The sequence below is a fragment of the Lissotriton vulgaris genome, chromosome 4_1 (genome assembly GCF_964263255.1).
Source record: "Lissotriton vulgaris chromosome 4_1, aLisVul1.2, whole genome shotgun sequence".
Lineage (NCBI taxonomy): Eukaryota > Metazoa > Chordata > Amphibia > Caudata > Salamandridae > Lissotriton > Lissotriton vulgaris.
The window spans coordinates 1,813,521,317-1,813,547,566 of record NC_141691.1 but is presented as its reverse complement, the minus strand read 5'-3'; positions in this window follow the sequence as shown (position 1 = coordinate 1,813,547,566).

Sequence of the window (26,250 nt, the reverse complement as noted above, 5' to 3'; positions counted from 1 at the left end):
TGACCACGCTGTGACACCCATATAACCACTGAAACACTTATCAGGGAATCCCCAATGCATTCCTATGAGAGGGCAGCCCCACAGTAGTGAGAAACCAAGGTGGCTGTGTGTCACTACCAGGACATGACATACACTTAAGGGGTATGTCCTATCTTTTACCTACAATGCACCCTGCCCTATAGGGCTAGCTAGGGCCTACCTTAGGAGAGACTGATATGCAGTAAAAGGGGATGACAGAGGGGGCGTGGCTAGCAGCCTAGGAGAATGGCAGCCCTCTAGGGAGGGTCCCGTATCCTCGTAATCTATCCTGCATTATCCTGGGCACTTAAGCGGAAAAAGACCCGGAACTGAGGAGATCTGCGTGCACTGAAACCCATCAGAGGGGAAAGCTGCAAGTTGTGCCTCCGTGGCACCTGAAGTGTCGCAAAACCTCGGCGGCTGTGACTGTAGCAGTAGGGGTACCTCGGAGCAAAGGCTTTAATGCCTGTGCAACTGCCACTGCCTCCCCCGGGGCATTTGGGAAGTTCCCCCGGCACATACGTGACAGCGTGTGAACCGGATGGCGGCATGGCGATCCGCAATGACACTGCAGTGAGAATACAGTAGCGGAGGCTGGGACGGGGCACCACAGAAGATTAAAATTGAGGTCCACGCGGGAGTGAGCCTCTAGGCCCAACACAGCGAATCTCTCTCTGGGCCCTCGAAAGCCCAAACAAAGCATATAAACATTGCTCCCCCTGCTGATAATAGAGGGCGCTCAAGGAACCTCCTACCTCACCCGTGGTGTCTTTGAAGTGGAGGTCAGAGCGGCAATGCCAAAGATAATCCTGCGGGACACGATCCTTCTGTTTATGGATCCTAGGCTGGCGTGGTGCGACGGCAGGGTGCAGCGAATCGCCACCCGCAATTGGGCCACCAGTGATGCGGTGACTGTGTGGAGGGATGCACACAGAGTCCTTGCAACCTGAAGAGTACGGCCAGACCCGGAACGCCATCAGGGGAACTGGGACTACGGAGGTGAGGGGTTAAACAGAACCACAGGGCTGAAGGAGCTGCACCACCATCAGACTCCGCCCAAGAAGCGGATACTTGATCCTTCATGAGATGAGGGAGTGATTGCGTCCTCTGCGAGCTAAGCGACTAGAAGTACGGTGGAGATGCTGACAGTGTGATTGGCGCTGGTAGCCAAACCTAGGGAAACCTAACAGGAATGTCCATCCTCACTTGTCTGACGGCGGTGACTACAGGGTCTGGATTCAGCGGGGTCGTCAGACTCGCCGCGCCGCCTTTCCGACAATTGCAACTGGCAAGGGCTCTAAAGTGACGGCCCATAACAATTTAGCCAAATTTGCTTGGAACAAAACAGGGAAAGACAAGGAGCAGGTGTCGGCGGAGGTTCTTGATAAACAGATCAACCCTCAGCAACAGCAGGATCTCACACTCCAGGACAGTATGGAGGCCATAACTAGGATGCACACCTCCCTGGAAGCACAAATAGACTCAGTGAATATAGAGTGCTCCCTCCTCTGCACGGACCTTTGTAAAATGGACGACAAGGTAAAAGATCTCGGGGAGGTCACCACTACGCTACAACAGAATACATCCCAAATCCAGAAACAGGCACCCAACTTCAGGATCAACAAAATATTATGGTAAGACAACTTGATGAGTACAAGGGGAGGACTTGAAGGAATACTATCAGTATACTGGGTGCACCGGAAAGGGCAGAGGGGCCGGCAGCGGACCTATATGTGGAAGACCTGATACTGAAACATCTGCAGCCTAAGAGGCTATTGAGCTATTTTTCCATCGAGAGGGCCCGCCGAGTACCAGGGGGACCCCCGAAGCCTGGGGCCCCCCCCACGTCCACTCATCACCTGAGTTTTCAACTAGAGAGACAGGAGACAGAGACACAATCTTGCAAATGGCACAGACTAATCCTCCGCTCAAAATGGATAATATTGTGATCACATTTTTCCCTGATTTTCCAGCCAAGGTCAAGGCCAAAAAGATGCAGTTTTTTGACAGTGAAAAAGCAAAACTCCAAGTTGAATCGGAGGACAAAACATGGTACTTCTCTTCACAGGAGGATACTTGGGAATGGCTGGAGGGCTGGCCAGCGCAGAGACCGGAATGGAGGAAACTGACCACATAGAGCCAACCATGGGACTGCGCCAGGCGGTGAATTATCCGAAGCAGCGATGGGAGAGAACCACATGTCTGAGGGGGGTATATCTTGGGAAAAAGACCTCCCTACACTCACAGATAAGTGGTTGGATGGGTTGGGTTGAACGGAATTATTCTGACAAATTTTCTGGACTTAGGGATGTTTGCAGGCTCTCCTTTTGAGATTGTGGCAACCACAAATTTGGAGTGCTGGGTCATAGACATGGACCTTCGAGAGGCTTGACTACCAGCCTCAGATAGTTTTCTGGACGAAATCTAATTGTTTATACAAGGGTGGGAGGCTGGTGGCCCACACCTTTGAATAAATTGGGAGGGGAGAGAGGCACTCTGCCTTGTTGGGGAGTGGGTAGTTTTAAATCCACAGGCAGAGGGGCAGGGAGGAGGGTGGGATGGGAGTTTGGGTTTTTAGGTTTGTTGAATTTGCAAGTCACAGATCAGATGGTGTCATGTCCCTGTTCCCTTGTTGCCAGGAACTATAGAGGGGAGACACCCACAAGCCGTATTGGGGCACATGAGAGTCTAGATACTAAGCATGGGCAAAAAAATCAGTTTCGCTGGTGAATTTTCGGATTTTTGACGATTTCGTGATCCGTGAATCGCGCAAATTTACCCAATAATCCACAAATTCGCAAGCTACGAATTATTTTGCTTGGTCGCACTTCAAAAATACAATATCGCGCGAGCGTTGTTGACTCTGAGCCTGCCGAGTTGTTCTTCTCCCGGTTTTGCGTGTGCTGCGCCATTTTTGATCTTATTGTGTGATCGCGCGAGAGTTTTTTGAACGCAATTACATCATCGCGACTTGCCATCTTGCACGACGAGAGTTTGACAACGCGAGTACGTCATAAATGCCGGCGACGGCGCGCAGCTGACTTCCGGCGGGAGGTTTGAACAGCTCGAGTTCCCGAAATTACAAAAATTGCAATTCTGCACAAGAAATTCACCGCAGGAAGCATAAACCTTATGAAAAACAGTGATGATTTTGATCAGAATAACTCCTCAGATTTACATTTGGCTGCACCTTTTGGTGCAGGAGTCCATTTTTTGGGGTGGGGTGGGAGGAAGGAAGTGCCTCAGAGTCTCCAACTTCCTGTTCCTGTCCAGCAGGCTCCTCCCAGTGCTTTGTCCATGTACTGGCCACTTTTCATTTGGCTGTTGAGCTGGAAGGATTACTTTTTCTTGCTGCTGGTGTTTATTTGAATTTGAGGACTTTTGGGACTTTGGAGTTTGGATCACTTTTGGACTTGAGATTTTACAAGTAAGTTGGTGTTGTTTGTTTGGGGCATTGCAGTTGAGGCAACTCCAGTTCTAAAACTTTTTTCACAACTTTAACAAAATATATATTGTGGTGGGTAGCTAGCCAAAGTATCCAGTAGGCCCAGGGTTAGTCATGGGTGCATGATACAACTGTTTCTCTGATTTTTTTAAACTTAATTCTCATTTATGTCACAGAATTTTAGCTCACTGTTATATGTTTTATTTTTGTATTGTGGGGTGCCTATAAAGCCTCACTAGCCAGTAGGCCCAGGGGTAGTGAGTGGTGCATGGACCAAGTCTTTCTGTGGGGTGTCTTGAATTTAAACATCATTGAGGGCATGGATGGCATGGGATTGTGGTGATTTTTATGTGTTTTTCGATTTTTGGGGGTGTTGTTGGGGACTGGCCATGTGGGTGGGGGCCATTTTTAGTGCTGGTACAGGCAGGGCCTGGCCATGTGCTGGGGGGCAAGGGACCATTTTGAAGGAAGGCAGTGTTCTCAGGCCTGCACCCATTTTGCCTAGCTTTCATCCATTATGCTCAGGGATACTCAGTGGTGCATGGGCCTAGTCTTTCTGTGGGGTGTCTTGAATTTAAACAACATTGAGGGCATGGATGGCATGGGATTGTGGTGATTTTTATGTGTTTTTCGATTTTTGGGGGTGTTGTTGGGACTAGCCATGTTGGTGGGGGCCATTTTGAGTGCTGGTACAGGCAGGGCCTGGCCATGTGCTGGGGGGCAAGTGGCCATTTTGAAGGCAGGCAGTGTTCTCAGGCCTGCACCCATTTTGCCTAGCTTTCATCCATTATGCCTAGCTTTCATCCATTATGCCCAGGGGTACTCAGTGGTGCATGGGCCTAGTCTTTCTGTGGGGTGTCATGAACTTAAATATCATTGAGGGCATGGATGGCATGGGATTGTGGTGATTTGTATGTGTTTTTCGATTTTTGGGGGTGTTGTTGGGACTGGCCATGTGGGTGGGTCCATTTTGAGTGCTGGTACAGGCAGGGCCTGGCCATGTGCTGGGGGGCAAGGGGCCATTTTGAAGGCAGGCAGTGTTCTCAGGCCTGCACCCATTTTGCCTAGCTTTCATCCATTATGCCTAGCTTTCATCCATTATGCCCAGGGGTACTCAGTGGTGCATGGGCCTAGTCTTTCTGTGGGGTGTCTTGAACTTAAACTTCATTGAGGGCATGGATGGCATGGGATTGTGGTGATTTATATGTGTTTTTCGACTTTTTGGGGTGTACAACTGATGTTCCTCTGTCTTCCATTGCTTTTAGGTGCACAAGAGAACCACCAGTGCCAGAAAGAAGTCCTGCAGCGATGTGTGCAGCACAACGTCACGTGACGTCACGTGTGGCCACAGACAAGACAACTCTGCAACTAGTGAATCTGGGCCCTGCTGTTCTGACATCTCAAGAAGATGGGCCCAAAGAAAGGTGGCCGTAGCGCCTCACCGAAGAAAGTTGCCAGTGCCACTGCCAGTAAGAAGGAGCAGAAGAAGCAAGTGGCACCACCTACCAAGGAGACGGGTGTGCCCACCGACACCTTTTTTGGGAGAAAAAAAACTACGCCTGCAGCAGCAGCGGTGTCCGCTGGGGACCAAGCTGGAAGCCTCATTGGGGTCAGTGCCACCACTCCAAGGTAGGCCCAAGCCCATGAGTGCCGCAAAGGCAGCCACTTTGGTTGTTCAATCACCATCGACCAGTGATGTTTGCTCATCACAAAAAAGTACCATCCAATCAACACCAGGTGTAACTCAGCAGGCGAGTGTTCAACAATCACATCCGCAACGACAACCACAAGTGCAACTAGTACAAGCGCAAGTACATGGGCAAGGAGAGGCGCAAGTACATGGGCGAGGCTCAAGTACATGGGCAAGGAGAGGCGCAAGTACATGGACAAGGAGAGGCGCAAGTACATGCACAAGGAGAGGCGCAAGTAGAGGTGCATGGAGAGGTGCCACTAGAGGTTCATGGAGCGGCACAACTGCCTACAACGCTTGTTCCTTCAGAAGTAGGGGCACATGAGGAAATTGATATTCAAGTGGAAGAATCATCCCAGGAATCCACTCCTCTTGAGGATGATCCATTGCTTTCCAGATCCCCAGCAAGAAAAAGGTTAAGGAGGGCTGCTACTACTACAAGTTCTTCTTCAAGCCCCCTTCATTCTGATGACCTTGATATTAATTGGAACCCAGCAATGCAGTCTGACAGTGAGGCACGCCATGAGCCGACAAAGGTAGCTAAGCCTAAAAGGAAGGTTCCCGCAAGGCTTCGACTTATGGGTGATGATGACAAACAAGAGGTGGTGTCTTGTGCTGCTGATGAACAGTCTAATGACGACCCAGTCATCACAGACGCCACTGAAGCCCCAGCGGGCATAGAGCAGACAGACATTTTAACCCTATCCCGATTGGCTACTGAGCGGGATGATCATCTGGGCGGGGTGGCACTGGTACCACCACCAACGCAGTTAACTAGTACACCAAAACGACCTACAGCTTCCATATTTTCTCGTCAGAAGGGCCGGCATGGACCTCCATCCAGCTCGACCTCCATTACCTCAAATAGTGGTGCTGTAAGTCAACTACAGAAACAAATTCAGCCACGCCCATCCTCCACTTCATCTGGCATTGAAAGTCAAAGTAGCTCCTCCATCACCAGCAGACATCTCTAGTCCCCAGTTTGGGACTTCTTTACTGTTAGCAAAATGGCGGAAAACATGGTCGTTTGTTCGATTTGTAAAGTATTAGTTAGTCGGGGTAAGCTTGGTTCCAACTATGGTACCGGAGGCCAGAGAGGTCATCTCAAACTACACCACCCTATCCAGTGGTATAAGCACCTAAGTGACATTGAGGAAGCCTAAACAAATCCAAATGTATCCCTTCATATTGCATCTGATGATGATGAGAGGCTGATCGTGCAGAGGGGAAGTGAAGAAGCGACAGCCATTTTTTCTGGTACACCCAGTACCCCTGGCAGCAGCAAAGCAGTAGTAGCTCCCATACCCTCCACCCCTGCAACATGTATGAGGCCCACTAAGAGTCTGGGACAGACACCAATGCAAAAAACGAAATCACTGAGCCTAACTGGTTTGAAGTCTGCATCATCATCATCATCATCATCAAGTAAAATGGTCCAGCCCACCATTACCAGCATGTTTTGTTCGAAACCGCCATTTGAAAGCAACCACCCAACCGTGCGTCTGTATAATGCCAAGCTGGCTAAAATGCTAGTGCTGGACCTTCTCCCTTTCTCTTTCGTGGAAGGGGTGGGTTTTCGTGAATTGGTGGCAACAGTCTGCCCTAAATGGAAGGTTCCTAGCAGGTTCTATTTTGGAAAGGTTGCTGTTCCAGCACTACATCAAGATGTGCTGGAGGTGATTGGCCCAGCTATTCTGAAGAGTGCTGTTCACACTAACCACATGACAACAGACATGTGGAGCAGTTGCCAAGCCCTTGATTACATGTGCATCACTGCACACTGGGTGTCTTTTGCAGGGGTCGAAAACAGTTAAAACACAAAGGTGTTGACACAGAGGAAGTTTTTCAAGCTACTCACAAACATGCAACAGTAGGCATGTTTGCCATGGAGAAATCTCACACTACACCTAACCTTTTGGATGAGTTTAACAGGAAGGTCAAAGAATGGCTGCATCCAAGAAACCGCACAGTTGGTTTTGTTTCCACGGATAATGGCAGTAATATAGTTAAGGTCATGGACGACGGTGGCTATTTCATAGTGCTGTGTTTGGCGCACAGTATTAACGTCGTGGTGCAAGCCTTCTTGAAAGCAGAAAAGCCAGTCGTCAAAGTACTGACCACCTGCCGAAAAATCTGCACCCATCTCAACCATTCTTTTAAGGCCCGGAAGCAGCTGAGGGGCCTTCAATATGAACGTAAACTGCCAGTCGAAGGACTAATCCAGGAGGTGGCAACACGTTGGAACTCAACCTTTTACATGCTTGAGCGTCTGTCTGAGCAGTGGGAGGTAATACATGAGTTTGTCTTTAAACTGGGTGCTGCTCACAAAGACTTGATGCTAGAGTTGGAGGAATGGATGCTAATTGCAAGCCTGACAGACATGCTTCGTCCTTTTGAGCTCTTCACGCATGAAGTTAGCAGGGAGGACTGTTCTTTGAGCAAAGCTATCCCATTGTTGCGCATGCTAGAGCACCAACTAAAGGAGGTGTCTTCAACGTTCCGAGATGATGGTGAAAAGCGAGAAGGATATGGTTTGGCGCAGAAGTTATTATGGCGCCTCCTTGACAATGAAAGGCTTAAAAAGATACATACAGAACAACATTCCATTTGTGCCACTATTCTTGATCCACGGTACAAAAAAGCAGTGGCCAGCAAATCATTCATTCCTTTTGATGAAGCAGATGTTTCAAAGTACAAACATTGGCTATCTGTGTCAGCCAGGCAGTTCGAAAAAGATCGGCAGAAAATTCAAGGAGGCAGCACAAGTACAACTGAATCAGCAGGCCATCCGGCGTCAAGTTCCACTTCTCAATCCGTGGCCGAAGGGAGTCACTTTCCCTCACAGCCGTTAACGACACCAGCAACCATATCATCATCCTCACCTGCACCAGGCTGCAAACCAATATTGTCGGAAGGGGATTGGCTAACTCAGCGAAGGTTAGCTCGGTCCACTGATGAAAAGGTTGCAGATGGTACGCAAAGTGGATCAACCCTGGAGAACATTGAGTCAGTGGTGCAGGCCTATCTGGATGACCAACCAGAGGTCTGTCATAATGAGAACCCATTGGGATATTGGTATACGAAAAGCTCAAAATGGCAACTGATCACCAACCTGGCTCTAAATTATTTGTCTTGCCCACTCGCAAGTGTGTCTTCTGAACGTGTTTTCAGTGCTGCTGGTGCCATTGTTACTTCAAAAAGGACCCGCCTTTTGCCCAGAAATATGGAGAGGTTAACAATAATCAAGATGAATCAGCACTTCATACCACCCGATTACAAAATACGTGAATGCACGCAGGAAGAAGAGGACACCGACTTAGGTGACGATGACAACGGAAGTTCTTCTCGGTCACCAGACCTACTCCAGTCTCAATTAATAGACTTGGAGGACGAGCTCTGCTTCCCTGACAACGAGGACTGAAAATTACTTCCTTTTTTCCGTACTTATTCACTTTTATTCCTGTGTGTCTTTCTTTGTTTTGCTAATTTTACCACAACAAAACTCTAATCAACTAATCACAATAATTCCATCATCAGCACTGTCTTCATCTTATTTTCCGTATTGATTTGAAGGTGCCGCAGTCTGCATTCAGATGTTCACAAGTTCTCAACTCAAACATGCTCCTCTATCCTCCTCCTCCAGACTCCCCCTATCCATTTCCCTCAAGGCAGATGGATGGATTATGGAGAAAAAACAAACTTTGTCTTCGTAGATGAGTCTCCTCAAGTGGGACTGAAATAACTGACTGACTACATGCTTGCTGATTGTTGACAGACCTACTTCTGAAATTTACAGGAGAGGCTGCCCTGTGGGCCCTCACTTTCCGAAGAAGATGCGGACATAAAGTAGAACAGGTAATGAATAATGCGAAGATGACATGCAGTGGACAGCAATGGCTGTTTGTCTCTGTTGAAACCAATTGCTGTTTGTTTTTTGTGAACAGCGCAATTTGCCATGTTTTCAATATACCAGTATTGCAGGTTTTTGGGTTTATGTGGGGGTGTTCTAGATTTGCGGTGCTGGGTTGGGGGGTCTGGGAGCACTGCAGGCACAGTCTAATGTTGATTGCATTTGTTTTTCAGGAAATTCATGGTGGAAAAGGGGAGTTAGTGCCTAGCTGCACAGCGCATTTGGACTGAATTCCAGGTTGGCCCGAAATTTGCTAAGTCTCACTTTTTAAGGTTTTGCTTTTTGGCTGTTTGGGGGTCTTCTACTTGTTTCCGCCTGGGTTGACGGGTCTGGGGGGATTGCTGGGAAGGTCTAATACCAGATAAAAGTGTTTTGGAGAAAATCAGAGTTGAAAAAGTTTTTGCTTTTTGCTCACTATCATGTTTTTGGGGGCCTGTTTGGGGGGGTTCCTGGTGTTTGTGGGTGGGTTTTGGGGTCTTGGAGAAACGCTTGGTATGGATACTTTTGATTGCAAGAGGTTTGAAGAAAATCCATGGGGGCAAAGGGGAGTTAGGGCCTAGCTGCAGAGCGCGAGAGGAGTGATTTTGGAAATTTGCCTGAAAATTTCCAAGTTCCCACTTTTGTATATTTGCTTTTTGCCTCTTTGGGGGTCTTCTACTTGTTTCCGCCTGGGTTGACGGGTCTGGGGCCATTGCTGGGAAGGTCTTATACCGGATGAAAGTGTTTTGGATAAAGTACATGGTGAAAATGTTTTTCATTTTTTATAGTTTTCGCTCTCTTTTGTGTTTTGGGGGGCCTGTTTAGGGGCGTTCCTGGTGTTTGGGGGTGGGTTTTGGGGTCTTGGAGCAACGCTGGGTATGGATACTTTCAATTGCAGGAGGTTTGAAGCAAATCCATGGTGGCAAAGGGGAGTTTGGGACTAGCTGCAGAGAGCGCGCGGAGTGATTTTGGAAATTTGCCTGAAAATGTCAAAGTCCCCATTTTTGTAGTTTTGCTTTTTGGCTGTTTGGGGGTCTTCTACTTGTTTCGGCCTGGGTTGACGGGTCTGGGGCATTGCTGGGAAGGTCTAATACCGGATAAAAGTGGTTTGGAGAAAATCCATGCTGAAAAGCCTTTTGGCACTTTTTGTAACTTAGGGTTTGTTAGGGTTAGCACTAGCAGCAGTATTCCATGTGTTTGGGGGTGTTCTAGATTTTTGTAACTGCGTTCTGGGGTCTTAGAGCACTCATGGGAATGTGTATTTTGGTTGCAAGTGGTTTGAAGAGAATCCATGGTGGGAAAGGTGGGATTTGGCCAAGTTAAAGAAAGCGTTCGCCTGACTAGGGCCGATCGTACCTCAGGTAGAGGGGGCGGCACTGCAGTAGTATTCAGGGAAGCCTGGGCCTTCTCCTGTGACAATTCTTTGAGCGTGTTGGAGGGAGAAGCCTTCGACTTCTCCTTTATCCTTTCCCTTCATTTCACCTTAGGGGGGATATTGATCTATAGACCGCCGGGGCCGATTGGTTCCTTTCTAAGTTCCTTAGGAGATGCACTGGCGGAACGCGTGTTACGCTTTCTGAAATTTCTCCTTCTTGGAGATTTTAACATACATTTAGACTCCCCCAGTTCCCCAGATACACTGGGCCTTCAAGACCTTTTGGAAATAACGCAGTTAACACAGTGGATCTCCAAACCAACGCACTACCAATGGCATGTGTTGGATCTGGTATGTTCCAATTTTGCACTGGGCATTAAAGACCCCCAGCCGGTCACTTGGTCCGACCATGCTGTGATCATCTTCTCCTGGGCCATGGCACTGCCATCTCGCCACCCCCCTCCTCTGTCAGGCCCCCTAGTACGGAAAATTAACATTCCTGGGCTGGCAGAAGCCCTCACCCACTCCCAGATGGCTCCCGCTAGCAATCTAGAGGGCCAAGTTGACCTCTTTAATGCCTGGGTCAGTCTGGGAGTAGAGGCCCTTTCCAAACCTGCCTCAAAAATCCCCTGGCGCGTGTTGCCTTCTCAACCTTGGCACACGCCAGCGCTTAAAGAGCTAAAGAGGACATGCAAGAAGTTTGAGCGGCTTTGGAGGGCTGCATACTCTCCGCAAGCTAAAGCTGACCTCCGCTCAGTCCAAAGAGAATACTATACCGCAGTTAAGACTGAGAAAGGCGCTTACTTTGCGACTAGAATCTTAAAAGCGGATAATAATGATAAGGAGATCTTCGCTATAGTCCAAAGTTTTCTGTCGCTTCTGGCAGAGCAAAAAAAGATCCCGGTTTCCGCTGACTGGTGTGAGGAGCTCTCCTCTTTTTTCATTAATAAGATAAAGCTAATCGAAGAGGGATTAGCCTTGAGCAATGTCGCCCCACGCCCTTTGGCGGAGACATCCGGTACTCCTTCTAGCAGCTGCCTTGCCCAATTTGCTATGGATCATCAATCGGACATTCTTGCTCTGCTGAAATCTCTTAAATCGGGCTCCCCTTCGGACTCCTGCCCGGCAAGAGTTTTAGCAAGAGTAGCAGATTGTGTAGGGCCTGAAGTTACAGCTATGGTAAATTGGTCACTGCAATCTGCAGTGGAACCTAGGCAGTGGCTGAAGAAGCCATCAGCAGACCCCCTTATTGCAGCCAACTACCGCCCCATCTCCCTGCTTCAGGCACTGGCTAAAGTCTGCGAAAAGGCTGTCTTTTGGCAGTTGAACACCTTTGTGGAAGAGTCTGGGGCACTTCACCCAGCCCAGTCGGGTTTCAGGGCCTTCTTTAGCACGGAGACAGCCTTGGTGGAGGTGGTGGAAGCCATTAGGGAGTGTACGGACAAAGGTGGAAGAGCGGCACTAAATTTATTGGACCTCTCTGCCGCCTTTGATACGGTCCCTCATCAACTCCTCCTGGCCCGCCTCACCGATATCGGCCTCACTGGGGCTGTGTGCTCATGGCTGGAGTCTATTCTGGACTCCCGTTCCCAGCAAGTCTGGATGCCCCCATACTCCTCCTCGTCCAGGTTAGTTCAGACAGGGGTCCCACAGGGCTCAACATTGAGCCCACTTCTCTTCAACATTTATATGACCCCGCTGATCTACCTGGCCGAGGAGCTGGGTGCAAAAATTATGGCTTACGCCGATGACACCCAGCTCCTGTTTACCTGGGGTCACTCGAAAGTAGAAACGGCTGCGGCACAAAAGTGCCTGGCGGCCATATTTACCTGGCTGGCTCATGCCAAACTTAAATGTAATGAGGGAAAATCGGAGATCATACTATATGGCCACTTTCCAAACTAATTTACTGAATCAGTGTGGCCTCCGGATTTCCCCCATCCCCTCTCTGAAGGTGGCCCAGCCAAGAATTTGGGCATCTGGTTCAATAAAGATTTGAGGTTCTCAGAGCATATCAAAAGACTGACGGGTGCTTGCTTTGGGACCCTTAAATCTCTGGGCAGATTCTTCCCTCTATTGCCCCAGCCAGCCAAAGAGACGGTCGCCAGAGCCCTCATATTGTCCCGCCTGGATTATGCTAACGCTCTTTATTTGGGCTCCCCCTCCTTTCTGTTAAACAAGTTGCAACTCATCCAGAATGCGGCCGCGAGACTTCTGCTGGGTATTCCCAGACGCATCAGCATAAGATCGCAAATGGCCACACTCCACTGGATGCCGGTGGCCCAAAGGGTTCAATTTAAGGCTCTGTTCTCACTCATAGAGCCCTACATGATATTGGCCCCGCTCTCAGGAAGAGAGGGGCTTTCCATGTCCCCAGTCGACACCTCAGGTCGGCTGCCCAACATCGGCTGGTAATTCCCCGCTTCCGGCGAACCAGGTTGGGCGGTCAATCATTCTCGGTTAAAGCGGCTACCCTTTGGAATTCCTTTCCAATCACACTCAGGGATACCAGAGATCTTAGCTGCTTCAAAAAGCTCCTTAAAACTCACCTATTCAATCAAGCTTACTAAAAATGCAGTTTCTCTCGATTTCTTTGTGGTTCTGCTCCGCACCAGGATACTCAAGAGTAGTTGCGCGCGTAATAAATACCCATATAACACAACATAACATAACATAACATAACATAATTATTCTTAACATGGGGCTCGTTAGGGTTAGCAGTATTGTATTGCATGTGTTTGGGCGGGGGTTATAGATTTTTATGACTGGGTGGGGTCTTGGAAAACTTGTTGTAATGTCTAATTTTGATTGCAAGTCATTTGAAGATAATCCATGGTGGGAAAGGGGGGTTTTGGGCATGCTTTCTGAGTGCGTTTTGACACGATTTGAAATAGGGCCTCTGTGAGGTAGCAGCAGTATTCTGCACGTTTTTGGGAGGGTAATGTGGGGTGTTCTAGATTTTGGGGATTGTCATCTCTGAAAGTCATAATATAATTTTTGCACTTCACAGCTTGCCTTACATATTTTTTTCTCTGAGGTGTCTTTAACACTTACTGTTGTGTTTTTCCATCATCAATTACAGGCAGGCTTTTACCCTGTGCCATCGATGTACTACTCAGGCTTACAATTAGCGATCCGCAAATCCGCATCAGGCAGGCAGTGGACAGTGTGTCTGGTCACCAAGATTGATCGACGGAGCATCAGATGGAATGAAGGAGTACTGCGAATAAGAGGAATGGCTGGATGCATCGACTTCACAAATTCAACGGGACAACAACAAAAAACAGTAACAGTATCCAAAATTCTCCTTATCTTTTAAATTATATTGTTGTGAACTTGAACTTACTTCTACGAGTGTGACTGTGCATTTGTTTGATATCTGCTTCAAATTCATCCCTCCCTCCAGCAATTTGATACATCTTTGCTATGTTTAACACTAATTTAATGTTCTAAGTGTTTATTCTCTCTGAGGGTAGAGAGGCAAGTGAAATTGCTTAATGACTGCAGCCCTGTACTGTCAACTTGTTTCTTCGTAGTTACTAGTAAGTTGCAGTAAGTAGTAGTACTACTTTTCAGTAACCTAACCATCCATTTAGTACTTCTGGCATGCAGTAGTGCAATTCCTTTATGTCCCTTTCAAGATTTATCAATATCATCTAATCCAAAGATTTGTTTCTCTTCATTTGTTGTTTGACTGTCCATGCTGTGTTTGTTTTCCTCTCTACCAAACTTTCCCAAAAACCCCTATTCCCATCAAATTTTCAAACCCTAACCTTCTTCCCCCGGGCTGTGTGGTATTTCATTGAGGTGTGACTGACAACGACAATAAATTCCACACACTTGCTGGGGAGGATAAGGTCAAAGCAACCATAAGTTCATGTGCGCCATCGTGGATTGATAAGAACATTCTCCTCCTACACGATGTGAACAATAAAATGATTAATGCTTACCTTACGTTGGCACTGCTTAGGCTACAATTTAGGGCACTGTTCTGTACCGTACTATCTATTGTACTGTTTCTAATGCTACGCTCAGGCCACTCAATGTTTAATTTCCTCTTTTTTTCATATGGTGATACTGCAAGTGTGTACCACTACTGCTACCAGCACAACAATGATATTGCATCTGTCGAGGATTCATGTCAACAACCAACCTTATTCACCAACCGTGATTCACAAATCACAGGTAAGATAAGTACATTAGAGAGGTAGTAGAATAATGGGCTAGGACTAAGTTGGGAGGAGAGCAGAGACTGACATTACTACTAGTAAAGTACAGTAGTAGGGCTACTGAATTGACTAACTCGGTTACTTGCATTTTGGTACATTTCAGGACAAGATGTTTCATTCATGCTGGTAAGTTTGAAAAACCAAACGTCCAGTAACCACCGCCAACCCCCACACAAAATAATATGAGCGCGTATACTGTGTTTTGGAATGAAAAATATAATTATTAAGAAATCTAAATTATGGATGTTGTTGTCACAAAAATAAAATAAATTACCCCAACAAACCCCCCTCCCTAACCAAACCAATGTCCAAAATTCAAAAAGTACCCTTTCCCAAAAATCAGCGTGAACCTCGACAGTACCCGGTAGCCGGGTCGGAATTAGAACCGGCTGAGAGCACATAGCCATTGTGGCAATAGCTTTGGAACCGCTGCCCGCGGAAGCCCTGATGAAGTCATGTCCGAACTGAGCTACATGGCCATTTCCTACTTGCAAACCTTAGAGCTGGAACAATCCCTTGGGGCAACCAGATCAAGAACGTCCCTGTCATTTTCACCGACGACCCAGTCTACCGTAAAGGGTTCAGCTTTATTAGTACTAAATGCAGTAGGGATTTGATGGTACATACAGTGGAAACTGCCCAGCGAATCTTCAAAAAAGAGGAGGAGGAAATTGAAGAACAAATCCAAGCCATCAGAGATAACCACACTGAAACTGAGGCAAAGGCCCTTCTAGAAAAGATCGAAAAGGAACTGGTCACATTCAGAGATAATACCATCAACTTCAAGACGTCAAAGTTTGAAAAAGATCAAAAAAACTTTAACATCGACAATGTGTATCCCTATTTAAAAGATGAATTCTACAGTAGATCTGATTCTATTAGGTATTTGAATTCCAATCAGGGGAGATCTAAGAGAAGATTCACTACATTCTCTGAAACATCCTCTTCTGAATCCATGGAGGACTCCGATGCAGGAGAGGGCACCTTGAATAGAAATCAGCAGAACAGAAACACCCCTAAGAGGTCTTTTTTAGGCCAGGGTCAACAGCCGAAGCAGACAAGATTCAAACCCCAATGGGAGATGACCACACGCAAGAAACACTACAACTCGTGAAACCATCTGCCATTATTAACATCTCTGAGAAGATCTTGTCAAGAGCGGAGCAAGAAGTTCTGGAAATGGGCCTTTCTTTTGTACCTGGGGTTGCCATGGATTTTACCAAAATCAAACTGGAAGTCATGGAATTCTTCCGAAAGGTTCGTTTGAGATGGTTTTTCAAGGATGCGACCGAACAAGTTTCCACCGAGGCCTCAGGATTGAGAAATAAATCCTCTTTTTGTCCACCTAACCACAACGTCTCCAAAAACATTCTAGCCTTCGAAAGTTCAGTAATGTCATCCTTGAATATGTTGGAGAAAAAACGTCCTTTTGTTCCCAGAAACATCACGAAGAAACACAGAGAAGCCATTCAAGAACTTAAGACTCAGCAGGAAGCCGTCATCAGGCAAGCTGATAAAGGTGGCGCGGTGGTCCTTTGGTCTAAAGACTTATATCGTACAGAGGGGCGGAATCATGTGTACAATCAGGAGTGGTACCGCCGGATCACCCACGATCCCACTGCCCAGATTCAGGATGAAGTAAGAAGACTTGTCAATGCTGCAAAGGAGGCAGGGATTCTTGGACCCAAAGAATCGGAATATCTCATCAAGCAACACCCACGGACCCCGCATTTGTACTTCCTCCCCAAAGTACATAAAGACCCCAATATACCACCAGGACGCCCAATCGTGTCCGGGTGTGACTCTGTTTTTGAGCCTATTTCCAAATTCGTCGATGTGTTTTTGAAACCCCTTGTGGTTCAGGTGCCATCCTATCTGAGGGATACCATGGACTTTATAAACAAAGTCGAAGGCCTTCCGTTCGATCCTTCCAGTCAACTGTTAGCCTCTATGGATGTGTCTTCTTTATACACACAAATACCTCAACAAGACGGCTTGGATGTTATGGAACTCTACTTGGACAGTCGACCACGCCCCCACAGAGTTCCCACTGAACTTATAATCTCCTTTGCAACTGTGGCTCTTAAAAAAAACTTTTTCACCTTTGAGGACGAGATGTTTCTACAAATCAAAGGCTCAGCAATGGGCTGTCCATTTGCCCCCGAAATGGCCATCTTGTATATCGGCCAATTCGAGGAAAAATACGTTCTGAATAACAACCCCTACAGAGGCTTCATTGGACAATAGCTCCGATATATAGATGACGTGTGGTGTGTGTGGAACGGAACATCGATACAACTGGAAGAATTCCACGTATGGCTGAACAATAGGAGTCCGGATATAAAGTTCAGCTTGAGCTATCACGAAAGATCTCTTCCATTTCTGGATGTCGAAATTTCAGTCAGAGACAATGTGCTGTCTTGTTCACTGTATCAGAAAAAGACAGACAAGAAAAATGCTCTTCATTATAAGAGCTACCACCCGCGGAGCCTAAGGGATAACCTCCCTTATGGCCAATACCTCCGAGTGAGATGTAACTGCACCACCATCGAACAGTTCGAGTTGCACGGACAAGGTCTTACCTCTAAGCTACAAGAACGGGGTTACCCTCAGAAACTCTTGAAGCACTCCATGAAGAGAGCGAGATGGACACCCAGGGAACATCTTCTTGAAAAAAGACCCAGGCCCGCGACTGAGAGGATGGTATGTGTATCCACCTTTGGCCCCCACACCAACCAACTCCAAAAAATCATCAAAAGAAGGTGGCACTTGGTGCAGGAAATTCTTCCAGATATAGGTGCCCCTCTCTTTGCCCTCAAGAAGAACAGGAGCATTGGCCAAATGATTACATCCACCAGACCGCCCCCAAAAAGGGATCCTCAAAGCACAATTTTTGGAGCCAATCCAGTTACAGGACACCGAAAATGCGGGACATGTTCCGTCTGTGACCTCACAATAGAAGGTTCACTTTTCACGGATGGGAATAAATTTTGGCGTCACAATGAACACATGAACTGCAAGACCAAATATACAGTGTATGCCATACAATGCCCGTGCAAGATGCTGTACATCGGCAAAACAACGCAGGAGGTCCACCAGAGAATTATTCAACACCGTTCAAGAATCAACAACAAAAACATGACAGCTCCCCTGGTCTCTCATTTCCTACAACAAAAACACTCCAGTCACGACATAAGATGGACGGTTCTAGCGGTTATCAGGGGTGGCAATGGTGACCCCGATCTCCGCCTGCCTCAAAAAGAGGCGTACCTCATATTAAAGTTTGATACATCCAACTCCAGTTTGAATGAAATGTCTGAAATTGCCAGCTTATGAACTGTTTTCGATCTTTCCGGCTGAGCTTGGCTGTGTTGCAACTCTGAACTGCTTTCCTCTTTCTCACTAATTCCGAACGGCTGTTCGGTTTCCAACCTTCCTTTCCTGGTACGATGATCTAACCGGGTATGGGATTATAGAGTTCTGGTTTTAAAACTTGTGAATATGTTCCGTTTCAGTGTTCCAGACTGATGTTGTAAATATGCTCACGAGATGCCTTTGAGACGAACCATCTATGAAAATAGCAATGTCTCTGTGAAGACCATGTATTCACGAATTAGACCGAAGTGGTTTTCCCCTGTGGTGCGTTGTGCTGATCTTGATGTAATCTGTCTATTTTGGTTAATGTCACATGCCTTCCAACTCCAACAAGTGTAAAATTGTCTCCGCTTGCACCACTATTAGCGTGTCATATTCAAACTACATCTACCAGCATCCCTTAGCAGCCCGCCATTAGACACACCCACTAGCCTCTTGACCCGGTGGTTTTTAAATACCCCTGTAGAGCGCCGCGCTTTATCGACAGACTGAACTTTTTTCGGAAACAACGGATTGATTCCATTCACACGAGTAAGTGTCTCGCGCACATTGTGCGCGCCCTCCTGTGCTTTTAGCGCTCGACATTCAGCCCACGAGACCTTTACTAAAAATTATCTATTCCTTGTGCAGCAGGTCCCGGTTACATTAAAAAACCGCCTGCCGGCTTGAATTTGGTTCTGTGACCAGGCGCCCCCATTATCGTCATCTTAGAATTCAGGTAGGATTTTCATCCCTTGTTTCCGTGACTGCGACTGGGTGGTCTTGTATGGCACTTACACTTGGCAATTGTCGCTAACCGTGGGAATCCTTCTTTTGTGGTTTCTCTCAGCCTTTAACACCTGCGCTGCAATATGTGAGCTGTCCCCCATCCTGAGTGTGCACCGCTTGGCATTCAGTTTACCCCTGTGTGAACTACAGGTATGATTCACAATTTTTCATGGCCTTGCACTATCGCTCTTATCATCCCAGATTTCCCGGTTTGCCATCGTGCTGAGCCTATTCTATATATGTTGTTTCAGAATGGACTGTCCATTGAGATTTACCGACACTACGGTAACTCCTATGCCCTTGTGCAGGTAATCGTTTTTTTCTTTTTTGTGGAGTCAGAGAAAACTGTTACAGTACTATGATATACTATTCTGACACCAACTCCGTATATCTTTACAGACTCACTGTTCCCAGTCCCTGTCCTGAAGAGAACCTATAACATCCAGGTTCGAAACGCGTCAACACTTCCACCCTGTGGCAATCTCAAAGGGTGCCTCTAGGATAGAATTCACCTTACTACTTTGGATCCTAGTTGTGCAACCCAACACAAACATTTAACCACGGGCTTTGGTAGACAGGCAGGCACTTCATTCCATCTACCCCGCTTGTCCCTTGGTTTCATAGTCCTAAGGACTGGTTGCACCGTTGCTCAATGCACACATTTTGCACTGTACATAATTGCAATTGATTTTGATCACTGAATATTTTCATTGTTCTTTGGTGGGTCATTATTATTTGTTTCGCTTGATTCGTTGTTGTAAGTATTGTACATTTGCAAACTTGTATATTTGTAGATATTGTACACATGAATTCACTGTCGTGATAGTTCTTTGTTTGTGCTTGTGTTTTTGAAATCTTGATAACTTTAGTCAAAAAGAAAATAAATTTGTTTGGGATACAAACCCTGTGGTCACGTGGTACATATTGACTTCGTGTCTGTAAAACTGTTTTGTTAATTTCCCTGTCCAGCCACCTTGTTCTGTTATGCCCCCACTAGCCCTGACAAAACACATGTTGGCTGGGCGTGGTGGATAAAATCTGAATTGAAGAAAAACTTCTTTCAAGACTACTTCCACATTGTTTGTCTATTGGTTGTGTTGTTTGATTACCTACAGCATTTACTCTGTAAAAGGCGACGTGTGCACAGATACCTGTTGTAACAGTATAACATTTTGGCATGTATCTTTTCCGCCGTCTTTGTAAGCCTGTGACCTTACCGGGAGTTTCAGGAATTCCACTAGCAGCACTATGAATGGGCTCACTACTACATACATAGTCAGAGAGTCCTAAAAAAAGGCATTTTTAAAAAAAATTTCTCTTGGGTTGCAAAAGAAATCACTGGTACGTGAACTTGTGCTAGCAGCCATAATGGCAGCTCACTCAGCTTTCACCCAAGAAATACAGACACAGGCCATGATGATGCAGATTCGCTGTACTTTAAGCAGTACATGCAAGTGGGGATCTGAATGTCTTACTTTTCTACTCAGCGTCTGCTCTACTACATCATACACCTCTGCTATCTTAATGTCTCAAATGTACCAACATTTCTTTTTGTCAAAAACCAACTAGCACCCTTTTCATTATATTTTGGAAACCGCTGTCTTCTTATGTTGAATTGCATTCAACAAAACCATTCTTTACAGTCATAAATATTAAGACTCGCTCGTCCTTCGTTTCACCCTTCTTTAACTTCATCTGATATGACTTGGCTTCACAATAAAAATTTGCCAGCTGAGTTGAAGTGAAATAGAGGGGGCCATTGGTTACCAGAGAAGTACCGTCGCTAATGCTATTAAAAGTCAAGGTTGACTGTCTTCTCTGTGATAGCCCAAAAATTAGTTATAAATTAGTAAATGTTCTTGACAGTACAGTGTACTTATACCAATGTACTGTGTACTACTGTACAGTACATCATACACTCCTTTGCGAGGCTACTCAAAAAAATTTAAATAAGTAAAGAGTACAATAACTTACCCCCGTCCGCCGCTGCTGAGTCTTCCCCCCAGCTCCTCCTGTTGGCGGCGGCGCCGCATCCTGAGTAGACCCCTCCGCACTGCAGGGCCCGGCACTGGTGGTCATCTGTGCCACGTCAGATGTTGTGACGTCTAGGAAAAACATGTCATATTTTCAGATGCCATACACAACCCCCTATTTTGTCTCGTAACGGATCAAAATGTTACATAACACTTTTTATTACTGGGATTGAAAAAAAGTAACGATTTTGGGGAGGGTGTTAGCCTTTTATATGCTTATTCCATTAAATGCTACACTTCTTCTTATGACAACTGATGAATGCTTGCTTAATGGGGACGATTTTTCTCATTACAGAAAGAAGATTCCATTGCCCTTCTGCCACACAATTCACCAACTACTACTAAGTCATCACCAGCAGTACTTTAAGTACCCTAAAGAAGGTGGGGGCTCCCGCACAGTTATTCTAATAATTTCATGTGTCTGTTAACTATTATTAATTTTGAGTCATACTAATTTCATTCATGGGAATGTTGTTGGAACTTTAACGTCATTTTCATCCATCAGAATACTACGCTATTAAAAATAAAGAAATAGTGTTTTCATTTCTTAATTGAAAATTAAACTTTAAAACTAACAAACACTGTGTGGTTTTTGTTTACGAGTGTGTGAGCGGAAAGGTTTGAACTACTGCACTTGGCAGTCATGTTTCAGTGACTCAGATAGGCCGGGACTCGGAGGTAGTGTTCTGTTCTTCAAATCATAAAATCATTGGTCAGACATTCTAGATAGTGGGTCAGGGGATTGGGGGTTCAGCTTTAACGTCATCTATCAGCAGTGCTCGCTCCAAATACTACGCTATTAAAAATAAAGAGATATTTTTTTAATTTCTAAATTGAAAATAAAACTTTAAAACTAACAAACACTGTGTGGTTTTTGTTCACGAGTGAGTGAGCGGAAGGGTTTGAACTACTGCACTTGGCAGTCATGTTTCAGTGACTCAGATAGGCCGGGACTCGGAGGTAGTCTTCTTCTGTTCTTCTGGGTCGTAAAATCATTGGTCAGACATTCTAGATAGTCGGTCAGGAGATTGGGGGTTCAACTTCTGTTCGGACTGAGGTATGTCGAAAGTCGAACTGCACCTATCATCTTGTCCATACTTCTTTGTGTGCAGAATAGTCCCTGAAACACTAGCGGTATGGGATGTGCTCCTCTCAAATCAAAAAGGAAACTGCTACCTTTTACTTGATGCAACAATTATATTTTGTTGTTAGAAATTGTCAAAGCACTTACATTAAGAAGACTGGAATAGACAGCAAGGGCAACCCAGAGGACTGCACTCAGTGCCTAGAGCTATTGCTGTATCAGAGTTTTGTTTCACACCGTTTGCCGAATGGACAAGCTTAGCTACCTACACAGAACGACTCATAATTGTAAATAGTAGTAGCACAGAGAGTGATGGTAGAGGCAGGATAAAAATGTAGGAAGTAGTCTACATTAGAAGAAGATCAAAGACTATTTTGTAAAACATAGAATTATTAGGAACCAGTTTATAATGAATAGGAGCTGTAAAAGTTAGGGAAGTATAAGTATTAATATAACAATAAAACAACTTACTGGGGCCAGCAGAAGAGCCTGCAAGGGACTGCTCCTGTCCAACTTCTGCCACCGGAGTCTCTGTCGCTGGCGTCGCCTTGCCCCTGGGAGTTGCTGGTGATCATGAAATAAAGAAACACAACATGGATGATTGTTATTTGGGAAAAATTTGATTTATTTGTACTCAATCTAAAATTATGTCGGGGGAAACAAATTAACGTCAATTGCATCTTATCTGGTCAACTAAGAGGAAAGTAGTACAGGATTTGCAGACCGTCTAATAGGAAAGTTATGTAATTCACTAACTACATCAACAACAAAAAGGTTCTACTACGACTGCCATCACTCAGCAGCACGAGACGTCGTGTGACAGACACAGTCCATCATCATATTTGCAGACCACTAACAAATGTCCTAGAACAAGTATTAAATAATATACTCAACGTATCAATCCACCACTATCTCTTCTAAGTGGAAGCAGCAGGAGTACAAAGAAGGACTAGACTTGAGTCTACTGTCTCTAGCATTACGTAGTAATGCTCTCAAATGACTAAAAAGTTGCAAACAAGTAAGCATAGTAGCAACGCCAATAACCAGGCGAGCACCTGCAATGACAGAAGCTATTTAAACATTAATTTACCTGCAATGTAATCTAATCAGCAGCATTTGTACTCTTCAGGAAAAAAATAGATTAGCAATATAACAGAGCAGAAGGAAAAAAAGTAGTTATTAAATAGCTACTTACCAAGCCCAGGGATCTCCACACCGAGCAGGTCGAGCATGTCATGCTCCCGGTCTAAGATGTCACTTCACCAGTGCGTCACTTGGTGGTAGGTGCGCCGGACCCCAGACTCCTTAAACATGTGCCGGCACACCTTCTCCCACAGCTGGCGACACTCCCGGAGGATGTAACCGGAAGCAATCCGCCCACCTGCTGCCACGGTCTTAGGGAGGTGGACCTGGACAAAAACCATCAAGGCGGCCACCTCCATTGCAGAGAAGATCTCCCTGGGCTGCACCTTGTCGCCTCCCTTAGCCATGGTCCTGGGCACAAGAAAAAGGAAAGAAGAATAGGTGTGATAAAAAATAAGAGAGAGAGCGAAAGAAATAATGTAGGTAATAAAGTAACAAAAAGTTAAACAAAACACAAAATATAGATGTAGGAAATTGAAGAGAGAGATAATAAGCAAAAAAAAAAAAAAAGTTCTGAAAAACATAGGATTACAAAGATGTGAGGTGGATAGAAAGGTAGCATTCCCAAAACCATAGCAGTGATTGAAAAACAAGATGGCCGCGCCCATAGAGGACGGCGTGGGTAAGTTTGCTCGATATTTCCCCCGCGAGCATGCAAAAACACCCACGAATAGGTCATCGCGCGCCGCATACGATGCGAGCATGCAACGAGCGCCCGGAAAAGGAAACACGTCACGCAAACAAGATGGCTGCGCCCGTACACGACCGCATGGGCAACCTCGGGGTCGGTGCGCTGGAAGCGGTCCGCGAATAAGCAAAAAACCACCCGAAAACGCAAAAAAAAGAAAAACCACCGGAACACGCAAAAAAAAGAGAAATCAGCAAATTCGCACGAATTTGCGGATTGCAAGTTCGATTTCGCGTCCCGCAAATCTTGCGAAATTGCAGGAAAACAAACTTTGGAAAACTGAAAGCACTTAGCGGGTGCAAAAGTTAAAGCTAATTTGTAACCATTCCCTCTAGTGATTCCTGAAGGGCCTCTCCAGAGTTCAGTTGCCTACTTTCAACTATTCTCTGACCCTGCTCTGACCCTCAAAGCAGGGTCAGAGAATAGTTACAAGTATGGCACAATGCTCCTGTAAAAAAAAATAACTGCAACAGGAAGGTCTTACAGCTAAGGAAGCAGGTGCCAGACTTGAAGCACAAATTCAGTGACACATTAACCAGCCCCAAATGAATTCATGTCAGTTGAGGCTGAGAAGGTGTGCTTTGCTTTCCCCCATAATCTACTGTGGTGAACAAGAGGGTGGTAGTGGTGAACCAGAGGGTGCTGTGATAAACCAAAGGGGGAGAGTGGGGATCCTGAGGGTGGCAGTGATCAACCAGAGGGTGGCAGTAATGAACCAGAGGGTGGCACTGGTGAAGTAGGGGGTGGCAGTGATGATCCACAGGGTGGCAGGGATGAACCAGAGGATGGCAGTGATCAACCAGAGGGTGGCAGTGATGAACCAGAGGGTGGCAGTGGCAAACCAGAGGGTGGCAGTGATGAACCAGAGGGTGGCAGCGATGAACCAGAGGATGGCAGTGATCAACCAGAGGGTGGCAGTGGCGAACCAGAGGGTGCTGTGTGAGAGAAGTTGGCCTGGTATATGATGATCACTATTCTAGTGAGCACCTTGCACCAGTCCAAATGACACTTATGGTGATTGATTGTAAGTCAACTTTATAGAACAGCTATCCAAGTGGTAGCATGGACAAAAGCAGTCTTAGAATAAACTGAAGAGGGCATGTGAAGCCAGCTGTTTTACCATATGCAATCTTTTAAATCCCAAATGAAAGGACAACACACAAATTATATATTATAAAATATATGTATTTATTTCTGGAATAATCCCCTTGACTCTTTATGAGCACAGGAGCACAAGCGTTAAACAAAGAACACAGTATAACTTACAATAAGATGCACAATTATGGATAGGCAGGGTGGCCACTCAAACCATATATTAAGAAAGTAGTATAAGTACCACATCACGAACAATGAACAGGCCTAGGGCCTAGGGAATTGCTGGGCCTACACTGGACTAATGAAGGTTAGGACATAGGAGGCCCACTGGATGCGGGTGCAGTGTCTAAAGGCAAACACGTTTACCATACAAGTCAATGGTGCGTAAAAATCAGAAAGTTATAGGTTTAGGAGTCTTCCGACTGGACTAGAACTTAGCCACTAAAAAGTAGGACGCCAGAGGTGTAAACCACTATAGGAGCACCGGTGTAATCTCGTTACCTCACCCACAGGAATGGGGTGCATAGGTGCCAAAGTGCGTTGGGTTTCTTCGTGGAGTTCTATGGAGCCTGGAGGTAAAGATGCTGCAGGCGGCCAGGAGAGAAGAGTCTGGTTGGATCCAAGGGTGGATCGAAGATGTAGAGTACCTGAAAGCAGAGGGGACAGAGTCTAGGTCACTAGCCAGTGACCAGGATGGAACCAGGATGGAACCAGTCAGTTTTGGGTTGTGATCAGTTGCTGTCAAGTAGTTTGTCTCTGCTGCCACGTGGACCAGGAAGGATCGAACATGACCAGCTGGGGAACACGAGCTGTCCCACAAAGGCTCTTGCTGTGCGCAGTGTCGGTTCTCGAATTGGAGTCACCAAACCTTGGCAAATGCAACCCAAGCAGGACTCGAAGATGTCTTCTAGATCAGACCGGGAAGGTCAGATCAATGGTTCCTTTTCAGGGGAGCTTGGGCCAGTCTGGAGCAACCAGACCAGCAGTGTAGTTTAGATGGATCATTGTCACAGAGGCCACTAGCCAACGGGCAACGAACCGGACAATGCGGCAAGCAGGAAAAGTGCAAAAGGGCCCCATGCAGCACTCGGTAAGTGTGGAGGGGTGATCTTTAAAGCACAGGCTGCTTGGGGCTGGGGCGTCTCAAACCCCAAAGCACAGCATCTAGGGTGCCTTGGGAGCTGCACAGGAAGCACTTTGCTGACTCTTCAAGATGGCCGGTCCCACGTCTCTCGTTGATTCCACGGGTCTCAGCTTTGCCAGGACTGTGGATCGGGCTGTTGGATGTCTAGGAGTCTGATTCTTGTTGATCTCTGTCATTCGAGCTTTGGCGGGAGCAACGGCAAAGAAAGTCTTGATGCGCTGATGGTGCCTGCTTGCACAGGGTGGCCACTCCTTGACCACAAAGGAGATTCTTC